This window comes from Hibiscus syriacus, unplaced genomic scaffold (genome assembly GCF_006381635.1).
Source record: "Hibiscus syriacus cultivar Baekdansim isolate YM2019G1 unplaced genomic scaffold, ASM638163v2 tig00110514_pilon, whole genome shotgun sequence".
Classification (NCBI taxonomy): domain Eukaryota; kingdom Viridiplantae; phylum Streptophyta; class Magnoliopsida; order Malvales; family Malvaceae; genus Hibiscus; species Hibiscus syriacus.
In genome coordinates, this window is record NW_024062768.1 from 720,913 (window position 1) to 741,528 (window position 20,616).

At 35.5% G+C, this 20,616-nt stretch overlaps 1 long non-coding RNA gene across 1 annotated transcript; it reads left to right on the forward strand.

Moving 5' to 3' along the window:
- Positions 1–272: 272 nt before the first annotated feature.
- On the forward strand, positions 273–1,113 carry LOC120130125. The gene is made up of 2 exons (XR_005516802.1): positions 273–421; positions 892–1,113. It is a non-coding gene; the product is annotated as an uncharacterized LOC120130125 (long non-coding RNA).
- The last annotated feature ends 19,503 nt before the right edge of the window (positions 1,114–20,616 follow it).

Genomic DNA, 20,616 nt, shown 5'->3' on the forward strand with positions numbered 1-20,616 from the left:
TCAGTCCACCGTCGGATCATCTCGAGTTTTTGGTATGTTGCTCGCCTCTTTCTCTTCTACTTTTTCACCGTTCAAAATGTCGAGATATCGCTCCGATCGCCGGTGAACGGATGAACACCGAAGAATGAGCCTTTCTCCTTTCCTTTTTTATCATCCAGCAAAAACAGCCCCCCGAAGCTACCTAAGCTGACGAAGATACATCCTACGACACAGACGAAAATTGCAAACTCCTACTCCAGCTACAAACTAACAACTAAAGGTAAACTCGATCGAACCCTTTTTCCTTTTTAATATTCTCATAGGTTTTGATGGATTTTTTTTTTTTTGGGTTATTCTCTTTTTTTTTTCATGTCGATTGTTCTTGTTCCATGCCGTGAATCACGAGACCCTTGTAACTCCAAAGAGCTCCTATGACTCTCAGGTAATGAATCAAAAAAGAACTTTCTTTTTTATTTATCAAAAGAAATAAATATACTATGTTGCTTGTAAAAGAAATGGTAAAATCGAATATAAGAAATGATGAGACCTTGTTTACTATTGCTTTCAAATGAGAGAAAATCCTCTTGTTACATTGCTTGATGCCTGAATACCAAGAGAAGGAACTCTTTTTTTTCTATTTCGAATTCAGTAAAAGAAAACCCCGTTACATTCCCCTGTTTACAGTTTCTTCTGTCTGATTTTTGCCCGTTGTTGATAATCGAACCCCATCTTTTTCTGATAATCCCCCTCTTTTGTTACAAGTATTTCGAATAGGATTCCCCCCTCCTTGATTTATTTCTTTTTCCTCACCGAATCTTGTTACATGCTAATTTCTTTCTGTTTGGTGAGATTTTGATTGGAGCAGGTGAAATCATGTGAATCTCTTTTGACTTTGTTGAATGATTTGTGCAGCTTCAATGGTAGTATGATTGGCAGCTTCAATGATGGCATGATTGACGGTATCTTATTCACACAGATGGGAACAACTCCTGGGCTTAAACCAAGTTACTTATAATTATTTTAGGTTGGATTTTTGTTGGGTTTCATTTGTTGAGTCTGAATCTTGAGCTTGCAATTAATTTGATTTGTAATTGGGCTTCAAAGATGTAAATGGACTTTAGACACTTAAATTTGTATTTGGGATTGAATTTCAATTTGTGTCTCGATTTTCAAAATGAACATATACGGTTTTAGTCCAATTAAGTACCTCAAGCTTTCAAACACAAACTTTCATGATTTATCATTTGAATTAATTCCTCATCGAGCACCAACATCTGTAAATTAATTTCTGATCATCTTTAAGTGAATTTAAATGGTCCGGACAAAATTAGGGTATTATAGTTGTTTCTCTTTGCTCGTTGTTGTGAACACAAGAATGTAGCAAAGATAAAAAATAACCTAATTTTGTCTAATCGCGGCATCTTTTTCCCTTTTTCAGTCTTCTTCTTGACTTTCGCCTCCATCTCACGTGCATAAACCTTTTTAATCAATTATTCCGCTTCTTCGTACCCGAGAATCTTCGATTTCCTTCCACATTTGATGATCTGATGGTTTGCTCCAACATCTTGGTGAAAAACATCCTGTCCGAAGGTCTTATGGATGACCCGAAGGATTTATTCTCTTGCTCGAGAGACTCATAAATAACCCGAAGGATTTAAGCTTCATGCTCGAAAGACTTACTGATGGCTCGAAGGACTTATAAATTGTGAAATTTTAAAAATCAAATTCTTAGTTTTCAAAAATTTCATCTTCTTAAAACATCATTTTTATTTTCAAATTCATGTGAAAACATCATACCCGAAGGTCTTATGGATGGCCCGAAGGACTTATCATCTTGCTCAAAAGGCTTACAGATGACCCGAAGGATTTAAGCATCATGCTCGAAAGACTTACTGATGGCCCGAAGGACTTATAAATTGTGAAATTTTGAAAATAGCATTCTTCATTTTCAAAAATTCCATCTTCTTAAAACATCATTTTTTTCATTTTCAAATTCATGTGAAAACATCCTACCTGAAGGTTTTATGAATGGCCCGAAGGACTTATCATCTTGCTCTAAAGGCTTACAGATGACCCGAATGATTTAAGCATCATGCTCGAAAGACTTACTGATGGCCCGAAGGACTTATAAATTGTGAAATTTTAAAAATCGCATTCTTCGTTTTAAAAAATTTAATCTTCTTAAAACATCATTTTTCATTTTCAAATTCATGTGAAAATATCCTACCTGAAGGTTTTATGGATGGCCCGAAGGACTTATCATCTTGCTCTAAAGGCTTACAGATGACCTGAAGGATTTAAGCATCATGCTCGAAAGACTTACTGATGGCCCGAAGGACATATAAATTGTGAAATTTTGAAAATCGCATTCTTCGTTCTCAAAAATTCCATATTCTTAAAACATCATTTTTCATTTTCAAATTCATGTGAAAACATCCTACCCGAAGGTTTTACGGATGGCCCGAAGGACTTATCATCTTGCTCTAAAGGCTTACAGATGACCCGAAGGATTTAAGCATCATGCTCGAAAGACTTACTGATGCCCCGAAGGACTTATAAATTGTGAAATTTTGAAAATCGTATTCTTAGTTTTCAAAAATTTTATCTTCTTAAAACATCATTTTCATTTTCAAATTCATGCGAAAATATCCTACCCGAAGGTCTTATGGATGTCCCGAAGGACTTATCATCTTGCCCTAAAGGCTTACATATGAGTTTGCTTCATTACCTCTGGTAAAGGCTTAAGATGGTTTACTTTACTACTCTTCGGTGAAGGCTTAAGATTGACTTGCCCCAATTTCATGTGTGCAAGTCCTTCCAAACGATCGATTCACTTTTTCATACACAAAAATCTTTTTTTTCTTCTACATCTGATGGTCTTCACTTCAGAACAATGCTTCTTCTATGGATTAGACCTCTCTGTTCTTCAGGGTATGCCTCTTTAAATGTAACTCTTTGCGTTTGAGGTTTAAAATCTTCCTTTCAATCATCGGGATTTTAACATTCTGCATCTTCTCTTTTCGCTGGAAGATCTGTCAAAATCATGTATTTATGCAATAAACACGAATGCAATTCAATGTACCAGTGTAATGCATTTTCTTTTATGCAAATGATGTTTTCATGAATGCATAAATGTTGAATCAATCTTCACTTGGCTACAGAATAGTGAGCTCGATCTTCTTCCATTTGATCATTCTTTTCCAAGGTTTGTTCTAGATATTCGTGCAATGACTCATAATTTCCAATTTGCATTTTGGAAGAGCCCTCTGATCTTCTTCTATCTTCTTGTCATCTTTGTTTTGGAGAAAGTGTTTTCTTTCTCAACTTTTTGCTATAGTCAGAAGCATGATTGTGCTACCCCATTTTTCGCCCTTGGCTCAATTACATTTTCAGAGTTGCTCTTCCAGGACTCTGCCATTGATCGATGCTCAATTGATTTGTTTTACAAGGTAAGCTCTGCTCAAATTCATGGTCTGCCCCTGACACTTCAAGTTGCGAGACTCATTCTCAATAACTTCTTGGTCTGAATCTCGTTTTCTCATCATGACGTGGGTTCAGTTGTGCCCCAACCTTATCTTATACTGGTACAGGCCTTCAAAATGCCCCATCACCTCAAATTGTAAGGCTTATTCTTCATTCTTCCTTGGTTTGAATCTTGTCATCTCAACATGATATGGGTTCAGTCGTGCCCCCACATTATCTTATACTAGTACGGGCCTTCAAAATGCCCTATCACCTCAAATTGTAAGGCTCATTCTTCATGCCTCATTGGTCTGAAAGTTGTCATCTCAACATAATGTGGGTTCAGTCATGCCCCAATATATCCTAACTTGAATGTTCTCATTCAGGTGTCACTACACAGTAGTGTTGTCAAATAGTTTGAGAGCTTCTCTTCATATTGCCATAAAACACTTAAGAAGTTATCAATTTTCCTAACCAAATATCTTGCATTTTATACAAGTTGTTATATGTGCCCCTTCTGAACAATGGGGTCATCTCATTCTTGATGGGTTACTGACAACGTTACAAGGAAATGTTGTCAGTTCTATCATTCATCCATTCTAATCTCTTGGACCATCTGCTTTAAGATTGCATAATGCTTCATATCCTGGAATTGCGTATTCTTCTTCTCCAATGGAGGCACAATGAGCCTCACCAGCTTCAAGGACCTTTTACATTTGAACTGTCATGTTTGAAAATGTTTTTCTTCTTTCTCTTATTTCAAAGATCAAAGAATAAATTTTTTTATAAAACATTGCCCCTTAATTCAGGCTCAAAATCAAATCAAATCATAGACATAAGTTCACAGAATATCAAAAGAATCAATAGCTCTTTAATGTTTTTAGGGTTATAGCTCTTTGACAAGTGTTAAAATTGAGGGGTTGGCTTCAGGTTGGCTTCCTATTTTCTAAGGTTTCGACCACCAGAATGTCATTTCTTTCTTGATCATTGTGAATATCGCAACATGCCTTTCTTTCTTGGCTTGGTATTTTAATCAGATGCGGACAAAATGACGCAACTAGCATAATCAATTACTAGGCTTTCTAGAACACTTCCATTTGTTCAAGCTTCATAAGCTCCTCTAACAAAGGCAGTGCATAAATATCGGTCTAAAAATGAAATTTCTGAGTGCTCGTGTGAAATTGACTATAACAGGTGTTCCTTAACTCCCTTAGTCAAATCTTTACCGAAACTCCTTATTCATAAGATTAATTTAATTTGCCATTTTTTGGCTAGCTGAAATCAACTTTATTGTAATTTTCCTTTATCGGGCTAGCTGAAGGATTCATCTCATCACAAAGTCTTTGACTTGACAGTCACAGTGGAGCATACACCAAATTGCCAGGTACCCAATCAAGGTCATGGTTTGAAAATAATCTATTCATAAAACCAGGGCTTTCGAGTTTCCTCTATGACCAATTGCCTTAGCGGAATAGCTCAACTTTATTGTATACACATATTATATATATATATATTGTTGGGTATGCAGATTCAATTTCTTAAGCTTGTCAAGAAGAACCTGTCATAGTCTAGGTGTTGTTGAAAGTCAGAAAATCTCATCGTTAGAGTTCAATTTCCAAGCAACTGACCTAAACTAGATTCACCTACTCGACTATTCTGTCCGTAAAGATCATAATCATCATCGAACATCGTTAATAAAAGTATGGTCTAGACAGTTTTGTGATGTCATACAAAAGATGCCTCATGTTGTCCGCTCCTATGCATACCTAAATACCAAGCCTATGGTTCATTCCTTTATGATAGGAGAAGGCTATATCGGTCCCTGTAATAAAAGGCATGGTGTTCGAGTGTATCTTCTGGGGGTAAGGTCCAGGGTCCTTGTTTTATCAGGTTTCAACCTTGTCATCTTGTCAAAGATTTTATAACTCATCATTATTAAAGAACTTTTAATTCAATTGATATTCAAAGAATTTCAAGTCATAAGTTCGATTCAATGCTCACCATCCTTAAAGTAACATGAATTCATTTAAATATCACAAAAAACTGATGAGAAAGTCCAAGAAAACATGTTCAAACAAGATGTTGCAAATGACAAAAAATTTCATGATAAATGAAAAGATTTTTACGCAGTCAGGATGCCCCATTATTCCTCTGATGCAGTGGTGTTTGATTTGATCGGGTGCTGCACATTGTGCTCTGGTGCCCCACTTGAGCTCGTCATCCATTGTTTCACCAATTCTTGTGTCAATGTCCCATTTTTCACAAGCATCTCTATCTCCTTCAGCAGCGGCCTACAATTTCCCGTAGAATGCCCCAATGCCCCCAAGTGAAAATCACAGACACTATCTTGATCATAGCTGTGAGCAGAAGGGTCTGGTTGCACTTTCACTGGCATCGTGTGAGGTATTGACCTTTAACCAAATGGGGATACAAATCTGAGATAGAAGTTTGGAACACTTTCAAAGTATTTTTTGATCTTGGGACTTTCTTTGGACGACTCGAGTAACTTGCTGCCCCTTTTCTTTTACGGCTGTGGGAGCTCTGGACGTGACATTCATTCACCTCATCATCTTTTCCCTCTTGACCGGTTAGACATTTGGAGTGACCTTCAAGTTTCCTTTGTTGATTGCGTCTTCAATTGACTATCCAGCCAGCATAAGATCCTTAAAGCCATTCGTCAAGTTTCCCAGCATTAACTCAAAGAAAGGAGCTGGGAGAGAATCGTGAAACATACATGATATTTTATTCTTCTAGCAAAGGAGGTTGAACTTATGCTGCCACTCATCTCCATCTTAGAGCATATTCCTTAAAGCTCTCAGTAGCTCTCATCCTTATCTTTTGAAGGTAATGACGTTTTGGGGCTAAGCCTTTAACATATCGATATTTCCCCATAAAAGCATCAGTTAGATTGACCCATGTCTTGATCTGCTCTCTATTCAACCGGTTATACCATACCACAGCTGGCCCAACAAGACTATCATGGAAGTAATGAATCAACAGATTATCATTATTTAGGTACCCTTCTATCTTTCTACAAAACATTTTTAGATGAATTAAGGGGTAACTGGTGCCATCATATTTCTCAAAATTAGGCACCCTAAATTCCTGTGGGATGACCAAATCAAGGACCAAACTGAGTTCTCTGGCTTCTAACTCCTTGTGAGTGGCATTAATAACCTTCATATCTTTAATGGTTTCATTCAACCACTTGAACTCATCTTCAGATTGCTCAAAACTGACGAGGCTCATCCCTAGGTATGAGTTAGATGCTCCAGGGAAAATTATCTCTCTTGATGTACCAATCTGATGAGATTGATTTCCTTTATCCTCTATTTTCTCTTTACCAACAGCTTCTGGTCCCAATACCTGGACCATTTGATTCGATACACCTTGTAGAGAACCTGATGCTTGATTCCTTGTATCTTGTTCTAACCCGGCCAACTATTCTTTCAGTTGATCTTTTGATTTCTCATTAGATTGCTCTATTGCTTCCATTTTTTTATTCATGATGATGAGGAAGTGGTATGAATGATCTTGTTATTACTGTCACATGACCTCCCATAAGTTATTTCCATGTTTTCATAATTAATCCATAAAAAATGCTTAAATAAATACATGCAATGTATATGCAAATGCTAAATGCAAATACAAAAGGTTTCATTCAGAGTGACCATCTTAAAACAACTTTCATTGAACACAAAAGGTTTCGGTACATCAAACAAACTTTTACAGATAATGGAAAGCTTCCACTCCTAGCTTTTCTATCTCCTTCAAAAGCCATTTTAACTGCCACTCATGCTCAAGGGTTGAGTTGTCAATCTGCTTCAATTCTCTTGCAAAGCCAGCTAAATCAACCAATTTGTGAGCCGCACTGCTTGCTTTGGTCATAGCTTCTTTCATGACGTTGTCCATTTTCTCTATCTTGAGTGCCGATTCTTGGAGTTGTAGACACTGTTGTTGATTTTTCCTTGTAAGAAAGTCATTATGGTTATGAAACTCTTGCATAAGATCACTACAATCATCCACCATCTTCATCAACTTATTGATCTTGACTCTAGTGGCTTCTAGCTCAACTTCATTCTCCCACTTGTGGCGTTGATATGAAATTTCCATATTGGTAATAGACCAGTTCAATGTCTGATTTTCAACTTGATATCTACCCAAATCATTGTTAGTTGTATCGCGCATTTTCTCTGCAATCTGTAGATCATGATAAAACTTCTCGGCTTGACCTTCGTGCATCTTGCAATTCATTTTCCACTGTTTAGCGTCATTCTTCAGTTTAGCGATCCCTGCTATCCACTCCTCTGGGACATTTCCTATGCCGGCAAATTTAAAGGCTTGGCTGATCCTTTGAAAACTATCCCACATGACTTCAATTTCTCTGCTCAATCTATCATTCTCGCTCTTTAAATGATGAATCTAAGCTTCATATCTTGGCAAACTATCTTCTTCTTGGATGTCCTCACTGATACCCTTATCTTTGAACACTTTTGGCTCCACCTTAATTGGATAATCAATCACCAAACCCAGTCGACCTTTCATTTCAAACTCTAAAACTTCATGATCCAAAAGATATTGGACTTGATGTTTGAAGGCGGTGCAATTCTCAATAGAATGTTCTTGAACCCCGACATGATATTCACAACGAACATTGACGTCATACCACCTTGGATATGGAGGCTGCAGAGGTTTCACATAATGTGGGGCCACTTCTTGGGCTTCTAACAGTGCATCATACAACTCCTTATATGATATTGGGACAGAATCAAAATGAGAGCCACCTCTCGACTTGGGTTGAACTGCAGTTTCAAGTTTTACTTCCCCCGATGTCTGGAGTAGACTATCAAATTCCACCGAGTTTTGAGTGCATGGCTTCTTTTCATCCTTCTGAATTTTTGTAGTTACCATTATTTCTTTGGTGTTTCCAAACAGCTTGTTGATACGAACAATGATTGTGTGTGGCTTCTCATACTGGCTAGAATCAGCAGGTTCTAAAGTAGTCCCTTGCGTATTTGACACATCGAGATTGTCTTCATTGAGCTCTTTCTTTTCTTTTGTATAAGTCTTTCTTCCTTTGGACAAAGCATCTATCCTATCCATCATCTTGGACATATACTCTTTTATCTCTCTTATCTCATTTTCTCCTCCTCAGTCATGCGATATTTGGGTGCAGATATTTCCACTATTCTCGAAGCTTTCTGAGGATGCCACCTCTTAGTTGCGTTATAATATGCTTGATCACAAAACCCCTTGTTCATCATGAAAACCTTCTACTATGCTGACCACTCACAAATCAACACCTTTTGATTATGTCATGATCATGCAATGCAGACAACGTATAAAAAGTTAGTACAAATAAGGTAACAAAATGACAAAAAAAAACAATAACAAAATAAATTAATAAGCTAATGCAAAAATAAGAATGCAATGCAAATGCACGAGGTGTTAGTTCCGAAAGTGACCACTTATAGAACAACCATTCACTTAGAAGAAAATAATTCAGTAAGTACACCATGTAGTCAAAATACAATCGTGATTCTTCATTTCCTTGAGCCGCACTCTTTATGGAATCTAACATTGCATCCCAAAGTTGTTAGCGTATTTCATCACCTTTGATGACATCGGATGTTCTTAAATTGAATCTTGGCCTTTGTATTTTTAAAGGAATTCTCCAAATCAGCTTTAGGTTTCTTCGTTCATCGGATGTCCTTCTTCATGGATCGCTTGAACATTTTTGAATCTCCCAGTTTTGACTACATGGTGGAGAATTCTGCCTCAATATGGTCAACATTCTTGTTAGTCAATCACTTGCGAACTAACACCCCTCGACAACATGAGGATGCAAATGCAATAAAATCAAAATAAAATAGACAAAGAACAAAAATGGTTTAATACACAACAAGATAATAAGTAGTATAAACATCAAATAAAACCTACCCTCACATGCTAGTTACCCAATCATGCTTTAGTAGATCCTACCCGACATGATATCTACCCTTATGTTTTGTTGTTCACAAAAATCCTAACCGCATACTTTTCTAGTTCTCATACTTATTGCAAAAATAAATTCGAGGAAAATGTTAGAATGAGTTTTCCCTTTGTGTCTGCGGGCAAAGATTCAGCATAAAATGGGCAGAGTTTTGATATCACTAAAGGGTCCTCGAATTGTCCTTTGCTGGTGCCCCCTTGAGCTTGCCAGACCCTCGATCCTCACCCATTATAGGCTTAAAACGGATCAAGTTCAATTCGAGAGGATACATTTCCTTATGTCCATACGAGGAAACTCAATGTTTCACTCGTAAACATAAGGCATGTACCCCAGAGGTTACTTGCTAAAGCCCATGCGGAGAAAAGTAATTTTTATCATGTAAGCGTAGCGTTCACCCCTACCTAACGGGATAGAGCACAGTTAGAAGGCTCTAAATATCAAAAGGTTATAGCGACAGTGAGGGAAACTCAATCCTTTGCCCCGATCCAAAAAACACCACAAACCAAAGTAAAGGTCAGAAACTGAAACATGGAAATCACACGTTAATACAACTATTTACTAGTTAATCAAATCACACATTAAAATGCAAACAACCATTTAACACAAACAAGGGATCAAAAACCAAATTAGGATGACCTTATAACTTTCGTTTGCAAAGACAATTAATTAATCGACTATCGGCCTGACTCGCTAAAAAAGTCCCCAGCGGAGTTGCCAAGCTGTCGAAATGATTTTCTTCAAGTGAAAGCGAGATTTCGAAAACCACACCATTTTTAATTATTCTCTTTACGATTAAATTTTAATTAAAAACAATGCGATTTTAGAAAATCTCCCATTTTGAAAATTTTGGATTTCCTTTACTATAAAAAACATAAGGTTTGAGGAGTCGCCACTAATATTTGATTAGGGTGTGATTGGACACCCAAAAATGTTTTGCCATTTTAAATAAAAAATATTTTAATTAAAATGATAAGTAGAGGTATGCGTTATCAGAAAATGAGTTTGGGAGTCGGTTACTCGTGGGGAAATATTAGCACCCCCACAACGCCCTAAATCGGTACCTAGTCGATTAATTAATATCTTTGCAATGAAATTTACAAATTCAACTTTAATTTAATTTTTTATCCCTTAAAACAACAAAAGTGCAAATTTTATAACATTCAAAAGCAACGAAATAGGTTAAATTAAAATTACCAAGCCATTAGAAAGATAAAGAATATTCGATTATTTAAAAATATTGAGACCAGATCTTTAGGTCAGTTCTAACGACCTTTTCTCAACAAATTTAAATAGTCAAACATTTCCTTTTCTTTCATTCCCAAATTTTAAAGTGAAGAATCAAATTTTTTAGTGACAATGACGGGATACACTTGTAATTTAAAATCGTCAAGAACAACTTTCCTGTAAGTTAAGGAAAACCATTCTGACAGTTTTAAATTAAAAGGGTATTACCCTTAATCCAATTATGTGATAATGTCGAGTTGAGTTATACACATGAGGGTAACATACATATTATGTAAACAATGATGCCAAGTAATTTATAATATCATACATCTCATGCAAGAATACATATACATATACGATAAATCATTGTACGTGAATCCTACTTATTATTTTAGACATGCTTATGAAGGTATTCTATTTTAGAAGATAAAACTACATGCAATTAAAATTATAAGTTAGCAATAAATCTACATGATTTTATACCAATTAAAATAATAAAGATATTTGTAAAAAAATACATTATATACTATAAATAAAAAACATAGTACGTATATACATGTAAATATACACCCAAAATTATGCACAAAATATATATGTTAACATACCAATGCTCATATTACCCACTATTTATTATTCATACGATTTTAAAACAAATGCATTCATAAATACATATAATACGTATTTAAAAATTTTAGGCACAAACAAACCCATGCATATATGTTTTTGTATGTGCACGTATTTAAAATGGACCACCATGCCAAATGACAAACAAATGAAAAAAATTATAGACATATTTTGTAATTATAAACTATAAACTATATATATTAACATGTAATGCAAAAATGTGTCTTAAATACAAAAATAAAAACATAACATGCGAAACTATACATTAAAAAATATACATAGTAAAATAATAATTAAAGTTAAATACATAAAATTAAACAAACAAATAAAAAAATTAAAACAAGGACTTAAATTATTGAAAATCAAAGTTAAAGGTCAGAAATAAAGTAAAGGTAAAAGAAATGGGTTAAATTGAATGATGCATCAAAACTAAATGACCATGGACGAAATTTACTGAAAATAATTGAAGCACCAGGGGAAGAATTACCACAAAGTCCAAATTCCTGTTGGCTTAATTATTTCCTCGACATTTCATATCTGGAATGGGTTCCAGGTATTTCATTCATCACCGTGAAATGGATGAAAACTGTTCGGTGTTATTTCGCTTGATCCGGTTCAGTCCACCGTCGGATCATCTCGAGTTTTTGGTATGTTGCTCGCCTCTTTCTCTTCTACTTTTTCACCGTTCAAAATGTCGAGATATCGCTCCGATCGCCGGTGAACGGATGAACACCGAAGAATGAGCCTTTCTCCTTTCCTTTTTATCATCCAGCAAAACAGCCCCCAAGTACCTAAGCTGACGAAGATACATCCTACGACACAGACGAAAATTGCAAAGACTCCTACTCCAGCTACAAACTAACAACTAAAGGTAAACTCGATCGAACCCTTTTTCCTTTTTAATATTCTCATAGGTTTTGATGGATTTTTTTTTTATTTTGGGTTATTCTCTTTTTTTTTTTCATGTCGATTGTTCTTGTTCCATGCCGTGAATCACGAGACCCTTGTAACTCCAAAGAGCTCCTATGACTCTCAGGTAATGAATCAAAAAAGAACTTTCTTTTTTATTTATCAAAAGAAATAAATATACTATGTTGCTTGTAAAAGAAATGGGAAAATCGAATATAAGAAATGATGAGACCTTGTTTACTATTGCTTTCAAATGAGAGAAAATCCTCTTGTTACATTGCTTGATGCCTGAATACCAAGAGAAGGAACTCTTTTTTTTCTATTTCGATTCAGTAAAGAAAACCCCGTTACATTCCCCTGTTTACAGTTTCTTCTGTCTGATTTTTGCCCGTTGTTGATAATCGAACCCCATCTTTTTCTGATAATCCCCCTCTTTTGTTACAATATTTCGAATAGGATTCCCCCCTCCTTGATTTATTTCTTTTCCTCACCGAATCTCCTTGGTCTTTACATGCTAATTTTTTTATGTTTGGTGAGATTTTGATTGGACCATGTGAAATCATATGGAATCTCTTTTGACTTTGCTGAATGATTTGTTCAGCTTCAATGGTAGCATAATTGTCAGCTTTAATGGTGGCATAATTGGCGGCAGCTTCAATAGTAGCATGATTGTCAGCTTCAATGTGACATGATTGGCGGCATCTTATTCACACAGATGGGAACAACTCCAGGGCTTAAATCAAGTTACTTATAATTATTTTGGGTTGTTGGATTTTTGTTGGGTTTTATTTGTTGGGTCTGAATCTTGAGCTTGCAATTAATTTGGTTTGTAATTAGGCTTCAAAGATGTAAATAGACTTTAGACACTTAAATTTGTATTTTGGATTGAATTTCAATTTGTGTCTCGATTTTCAAAATGAACATATACGGTTTTAGTCCAATTAAGCACTTCAAGCTTTCAAACACAAACTTCATGATTTATCATTTGAATTAATTCCTCATCGAGCATCAACATCTCCTAATTAATTTCTGATCATCTTTAAGTGAATTTAAATGGTCCGACAAAATTAGGGTATTACAACTTGCTTAAACAACCGATAAAAAACAACAGAATCCAAGGCAATCAAATTTCCTAATGTTTTTTTAAATGTGTAACGTGTAATCATATGTAACACGTACTTGGCTTTGACAGGTAGAGATAAGTAGCATAAATAATAATCATATCATTAATTTTATTTAATCATGTTTTGCAAAAAAGCTAAATTAAATGCTGTAGACATTGTTTTTGTCCGGGTTATAAATATTATAAATATAAAGTTACTGGTTTCCATCAGTGCATGAGCCAATCACCAAGCCAAGTCACTGCTGCCAATCATGCCATCATTGAAGCTGATATGCACGAATTATCAAAGGAAAAAAATCAATCAGCCATCGAAAATATCATTATTTTCACCTAAACACATATGCATCATACCAAACACAAGCAAATCAAACAAAAGGACAAGGGACTTTCGATGAAATGAAATAAAAAAAGGAAGCAGGCAGAAAAGACGAGGAGAAGAGGTGAACATAAAAACGATAGAGGGATGATCATCAAGGGGGGCTCTCGGCCAGCAAAACAGAAACCAGAAATTAACTAAAAAAGCAATCATCACCAAAGGGAGATCACAAACAGAAATAAAGGGGGAAACGAGTGTTCATCAATGAGGATTCGAACAACAAGGGAATTGAGAATCGTTTGAAAAAAAATACAAAAGGTTATTTTTGTAATCAGGGTATGACAAACCCAACAAAAAGTATCTATAAAGGGGATTAGCAACCACAATTGAAGAACATACATTTTTTAGCATTTGAAGGATATTCTCTATTTTTCATTTTATGATTTTTCTTTTCATTTTTTTATTATTCTGTTTATGTGTGTACATGCGTGTTTCGAAATAAATAAGGAATATAAAAATTAGAGAAGGATTAGAAATTTACCTAGATTGTGTGAACACGTATGGAGTCTCGTAGATTCCATTTTATCGCTGTTTGAGTTCCATTATCGATGAAAAGATTTTAAAATCAAAACAACGAAATAAACTAGAGGAAGAAAGGGGATTTCGGGAGAAGGTAATATCGCTTTACGGTGGGTGTATGGCGGCTGTGGACTTGCTTTCTTCTCTTGTGAGAAGAAGAGAGGATATATTTCTTCTGTAAGTACGGCCACGAATGAAAGGGGATGAGAAAGAAGGGAATAGAGCTAGGGTTTAGTTTATGATTAAAATACTATATATATTAATTCATAAATGGTAGTGTTTCAATAGTTGTTAACACGTGTTTTGCAAAAGGGAGGGGTAAATTATGTGATTAATCATTTGAGTTTCAAGGTATTCCATTCGGGTCCTTAAGTTTTTTTAATTTCTATTGGTAGTTCCTAAGTTTTTGTGTAATTCGTGTTAGCCCTTAGTCTTAGAAGATTTAAATCTTTACTGGTATGTATGGTTTATTCTTGATTATAAGGCTTGTAATATTATTTAGTTACCTTTTAATTATATGTTTGTTAATGGGTAAATAGTGACTTTGGTACCCGAAGTATGAATATATTGGTGATTCATGAATCATTGTTTATTGGCTAAATTCATCATTGCAATTCTAAATATGTTTATCTTTTAAATTAGGTCACTATTGTTTTTTATGCGCATGTGTATGGTAATCTTGCAAATACTATTTATTTATCTTGTATTTAATGGTGTATAAATAATGAATTAATTTGTGAATATAGAAAATATACATAAATGTTATGTTAAGATGTCTTTACGTTTACTTGTATATATTTGCATAGGCATGTAGATTTAAATTTTGCATAGTTGATTTATATACATGTTAACCTCATGTGCATAACTCGACATAATCACATAATTAGATTAAGGGCAATACCCCTTTAATTTAAAGTTGTTAGAATGACTTTTTTTAACTCACTAGATAGTCGTTTTGACAATTTTAAATTAAAAGTGTATCCCGTCAGTGACACTTAAATAAATTTTGATTCTTCACCTTAAAATTTAGGAATGGAAGAAAAAGAAATGTTCGGTTATTTAAGTTTGTTGAGAAAAGATAGTTAGAACTCACCTAAAGATCTGGTTTCGATATTTTTAAATAATCGAATATTCTTTATCTTTCTAATGGCGTGGTAATTTTAATTTAATTTATTTTGGTGCTTTTGAGTATTATAAAAGTCATATGATGTTGTTTTGTTGGGATCAAAAATTAAATTAAAGTTGAACTTGTAAAATTCATTGCAAAGACATTAATTAATCGACTAGGTATCGATTTAGGGCGTTGTGGGGGTGCTAATCTTTCCCCACACGTAACCGACTCTCGAACTCATTTTCTGGTAAAATAGATTTCTATTTGTCGTTTTAAATAAATTAATTTTTATTTAAAATGACAAATGTTTTTGGGTGCCCAATCAAACCCTAATCAAAGATTGGTGGCGACTCTTCGAACCGTATGTATTATTTTAAAAAGGAATCTCTAATTTTTTCGAAAAGAGAGGTTTTCTAAAATCACATTGTTTTTAATTAAAAATTAAATCTAAAAGAGAATAATTAAAAATTGGAATGGTTTTCGAAATCTCACTTCTTTAGGAAAAAAATCGTTTCGATAGCTTGGCGACTCCGCTAGGGACTCTTTTTAGAGAGTCAAGCTGATAGTCGATTAATTAATTGTCTTTGCAAACGAAAGTTATAAGTTCATTTTAATTTTGTTTTTGATCCCTTGTTTGATTTAAATTTCTTGTTTGCATTCTAGTTTGTGATTTGGATAACGAATAAATAGTTGTACTAACGTGTGATTTCCATGTTTCAGTTTTCTGACCTTCATTTTAGTTTGTTGATTGTCTTGGATCGAGGCAAAGGATTATGAGTTTCCCCTTACTGTCGCTATAACCTCTCGATATTTAGAGCCTTCTAATTGTGCTCTTTCTCGTTAGGTAGGGGTGAATGCTACACTTACGTGAGAAAAATTAGTTTTCTCCGCATGGGCTTTAGCAAGTAACCTTTGGGGTATATGCCTTATGTTTACGACTGAAACATTGAGTTTCCTCGCATGGACATAGGGAAGTGTATCCTATCGAATTGAACTTGACCCGTTTAAGCCTATAATGGGTGAGGGTTGAGGGTCTGGCAAGCCCAAAGGGGCACCAACAAAGGACAGTTCGAGGACCCTGTTAGTGATACCAATATTATGCCCGTCTTATGCTGAATCTCTGTCGCAGACACAAAGGGGTAAACTCATTCTAACCTTTTCCTCGGATTTATTTATTTTTTATAAGAAGTATGAGAACTAGAAAAGCATGCTGTTAGGTTTTATATTTCCGTATGAAGTATGAGAATTAGATACAATGCGGTTAGGATTTTTTGTGAACAACAAAGCATGAGGGTAGATATCATGTTGGGTAGGATCAACTAAAGCATGATTGGGTAGGTAGTATGTGAGGGTAGGTTTTATTTGATGTTTACGGTACTTACTATCTTGTTGATTATCTTGTATGAACTAACCCATTTTTGTTCTGTGTTTATTATTATATGATTTTATTGCATTTGCAACTTCATATCATTCAAAGGTGTTAATTCGAAAATGATTGACTAATAAGAAGGCTGGCCATATTGAGGCAAGAAATTCTCATCCATGTAGTCAAAACCGGGAGATCCAAAGATGTTCAAGCGATCCATGGAGAAGGACATCCGATGAATGAAGAAATCTGAAGCTACTGAAGAATTCCTTCAAATGTGCAAAGGCCAAAATGTTGACTTAAGAGATAGATATAATCATATCAAGGACGAGAAGACCCTTCATAGAGACATGAAGACCACTTCTCATTTGAGGTAAGAGTGGAGAACTCAAGGTTCAATATAAGGACATCTGTCGTCAACAAAGGTGATAAGATACGCCGACAACAATGTTAAATTCCATGAAGAGTACGACTCAAGGAAATGAAGAATTACAATTGTATTTTGACTACATGGTGTACTTACTGAATTCTTGTTGTCTAAATGAAGGTTGTTCTATAAGTGGTCACTTTTGGAATTAACACCTTTTGCATTTGCATTTGACATCCACATTTGAATTCGCATTACTTTAATTTTAGCATTTTACATGCATCAATCATGAAAGCGCGAGAGTAACTTGTTAATGATACTGTGATTGAAGCTTTGAAAGCAAATTAAAGTTACTCGGGTGTGAGAGAATTCAGGAGGCAAAAGTTGGCCAAGGGCTAGGACGTCAGTTGCAAGGATCGGTGGGTCCGATCTACCCTATAACTAAAAGAGATAGGTTTGGTCTAAGGTATCAGCCAACTTTAAAGGAAAAACTAAGAAGAATCAAGAAGAGTCAAGAATTAAGGAAGACAAGATTGACGGGTGATGACCCAAGCTGGGAACCCATGACATTCCCGCCACTAAGCAGCACTTTTCGTGTTATGAGGGTATATGTTTCAAGGGACTTTGAGGAGCAGTAAAGTGATAGTTGAGAATGCTTTGAAGGATTTAAGAATTAATGTCATTACCGATGAGGGTTCGAAGAAATGAGAGCTATGAGCATTTACCCTGCGCCACCGGACTTTGTGTTGAACAACTGGACTGCGGATGAACTGCCTGTAGTTTACAAATCTTTTGTAGAGTAATACGCCAGAACTTTTCCCTATTGTTCATACCCTGGGACAGTATGTGATTTGATGTAAAGGGTTAAGCTGTGTGTTTTATTTGATTTCAAATAAAGATGTGTTCTGTTAATTTCAAAATGGCAAACATTCTCCCATGCATTTCATTTTTGGTTGAGTATATGTATATATTATTTCTTTCTATTTATATGGGAAAAGATTCTCCCATATGTATATATGTATATATATCTTCTTTTTCGTTATTCTTTCAGGAACTTAAATATCAATGATACAAATACTGATGACCCTAACCCAGAGATTGATTTCGAGATGCCCATATGTCAAGGGGAAATCGAAGATTGTGATGATGATGATGGATGTGAACTACCTTCTGAATTGCTAAAGATGGTGAAACATGAAGATAAACATATTCTGCCTCACAAAGTACATATAGAGATCTTGAATTTGGGTACGAATGAGGATAGAAAATAAGTAAAGATTGGTACCACCATGTCTGCTGAGGGAAGGTAGAGTTTGATAGAATTACTTTAAGATTTCAAGGATGTATTTGCTTGGTCGTACGAAGATATGCCAGGTTTGGATACAGAGTTGGTTGTCGATAAACTGCCGATAAAGCCTGATTGCAAGCCCGTACAACAGAGACTGAGAAGAATGAGACCTGAAATGATGCTCAAAATTAAAGAAGAAGTGAAGAAGCAATTTGATACCGGGTTTCTTACGGTGGCCAAATATCCTGAGTGGGTAGCAAATATTGTCCCAGTAGCAAAGAAGGATGGGAAAGTTCGAATGTGTGTCGACTATAGTGATCTTAATAGAGCTAGTCCAAAGGATAATTTTCCTTTGCCCCATATAGATACGTTGGTGGATAATACTGTCGGAAATTCCTTATTCTCATTTATGGATGGTTTCTCTGGCTATAATCAAATTAAAATTCACCTTGAAGATATGGAGAAAACAACGTTTGTCATTATGTGGGGAACATTCTGTTATAAAGTCATACCATTTGGGTTGAAGAATGCAGGGGCAACATATCAGAGGGCCATGGTGACGTTATTTCATGACATGATGCATAAAGAAATTAAAGTCTATGTCGATGATATGATCGTCAAAGCCGAGACGGAGGAGGAACATATTGAGAATTTGGGGAAGCTCTTTCAAAGATTAAGGAAGTGCCAATTAAAACTTAACCCAAATAAATGTACTTTTGGGGTGACATCGGGAAAGCTGTTGGGATTTGTAGTGAGCCAAAAGTAAATTGAAATAGATCCAGATAAAGTAAAAGCCATTCAAGATTTTCCACCCCCAAGAACATAGAAAGAGGTTCGAGGATTTTTGGGGAAATTGAATTATATAGCCCGATTTATCTCGCAGTTGACTGAGAAGTGTGATCATATATTTTCCTTCTTCGAAAGAATAATTTAGGAGAATGGAGTGAGGATTGTCAAGAGGCTTTTGAGGTGGTAAAGAGATATTTTTCGAATACTCAGATCTTAGCACCACCTATCTCAGGCAAGCCTTTAATTCTTTACTTGTCAGTTTATGACAATTCAATGGGATGTGTATTGGGACAACATGATCAAACTGAGAAGAAGGAGAGATCTATCTATTATCTTAGTAAGATGTTCACTGAATGTGAAACCAAATACTCACCAATTGAAAAGCCGTGTTGCGCTTTAGTATGGGCTACTAGAAGGCTTAGGCAGTATATGTTGTATCATACTACTTGGCTCATATCCAAACCAGACCCTTTGAAATATCTAATGGGTGTACCTGCATTATCTGGAAGATTAGCCCATTGGAAAATCCTATTGTCTGAATTTGATATCCAGTATGTAAGCCAAAAGGCGGTTAAAGGGAGTGCCATAACATAATTCATTACAAGTAGAGCGTCTGAAGAATATGAACCGTTGAACTTTGATTTTCCGGATGAGGATTTAATGGCTATCTCACAGGAAGAAACAATCATATCCACTAGGAAATAATGGAAGATGAACCTTGATGGTGCTTCAAATGCCTTGGGGCATAGGATTGGGGCAATCTTGGTCTCACTAGATGAAAAAAATTATCCTTTTACCAGTCGGCTTAATTTTGATTGTACAAACAATATGGCTGAGTATGAGGCTTGTGTTATGGGTCTTAGAGCGGCTATTGAACTCAAAGTAAAAATGCTGAAGGTATATGGGGACTCAGCTTTGGTAATTTACCAACTCAGAGGAGAATGGGAAACAAAAGATCCCAAACTGGTGGAATGCCGTAAATTAGTCCTGGAACTTATTGAAGAATTTGAAGAAGTGACTTTTAATTACCTCCCCAGAGAAGAAAATCAAATGGCGGATGACTTGGCTACTCTAGCAGCAACCTTTAAGATGAACGAGCATGCAAATATGATGCCTATTGAGATGAAGACTTATGAGTATCCAACCCACTGTTTTAACGTTGAAGAAGAAGAAGATGGAAGACCTTGGTACTATGATATATTACAATATTTAAGGTATCAAAGTTATCCTGAACAGGCGACTGAGAATGAAAAAAAGGACCATTAGAAGAATGGCAGCAGGTTATGTGATCGATGGTGAGACCCTATATAAGAAAAACATGGATCAGGTCATGTTAAGGTGTATAGACACCAAATAAGCCAAGATGATTCTTGAAGAAGTACATGAAGGAATATGCAGTACCTATTCTAGTGGGCATGTAATGACCAGACAGATTATGAGATTTGGGTATTATTGGTCAACTATAGAAACTGACTGCATCAATTATG